We start from the raw sequence: 489 nt of genomic DNA, 5'->3' as shown, positions 1-489 counted from the left end.
TTGTATCCCAGTCTAGCCTCTGACTTGTGATCCTCCTGCCTCTGTCTCCTGACGAGAGAGATTTACAAGCATGGATCACCACACCTTGCTTAATCTTTTGAAGTTTTGTTTTTGAAGTCCTTTTAAAACAACTCACGGTGGGTGTTTCCATTAAAATTCAGCTGCAAAAGGAGAAGAAGTGGAGTAGGATTCGTGTTGCTGAGGAAACTGACAGCTGTGTTCTTCAGTCATCTTACAAATTTCCCAGAAGCTTTGGATGCCATGGTCCATGCTGGGTGCAAGACACAGACATGCATTAACATACGCTCTGGCAACAGGCAGCTGGAGAAGTGCAGGGCCTTTGCTACATGCTGAACTAGAGGAAAGGTTGATCCACATTAGGGGACTTTCTCAGATGTACTTGTGCCAGACAGTGAAGAGATCTTCCAGCAGCTGGCTATGGAAGACACATGCTCCACCAAAGGAATGTATTTATAAAACTATGTATTT

General features: G+C 44.4%; 1 long non-coding RNA gene across 1 annotated transcript in view; it reads right to left on the bottom strand.

Moving 5' to 3' along the window:
- Window positions 1-489, bottom strand: part of LOC113458036 — a 333,979-nt gene that overhangs the window by 23,076 nt on the left and 310,414 nt on the right. The gene's annotated exons all lie outside the window — the stretch shown is intronic.

Source organism: Microtus ochrogaster, unplaced genomic scaffold (genome assembly GCF_000317375.1).
Source record: "Microtus ochrogaster isolate Prairie Vole_2 unplaced genomic scaffold, MicOch1.0 UNK1, whole genome shotgun sequence".
NCBI classification, from domain to species: domain Eukaryota; kingdom Metazoa; phylum Chordata; class Mammalia; order Rodentia; family Cricetidae; genus Microtus; species Microtus ochrogaster.
Note: the sequence above shows the minus strand (reverse complement) of the source record. Positions and strands in the feature narration are given on the sequence as shown.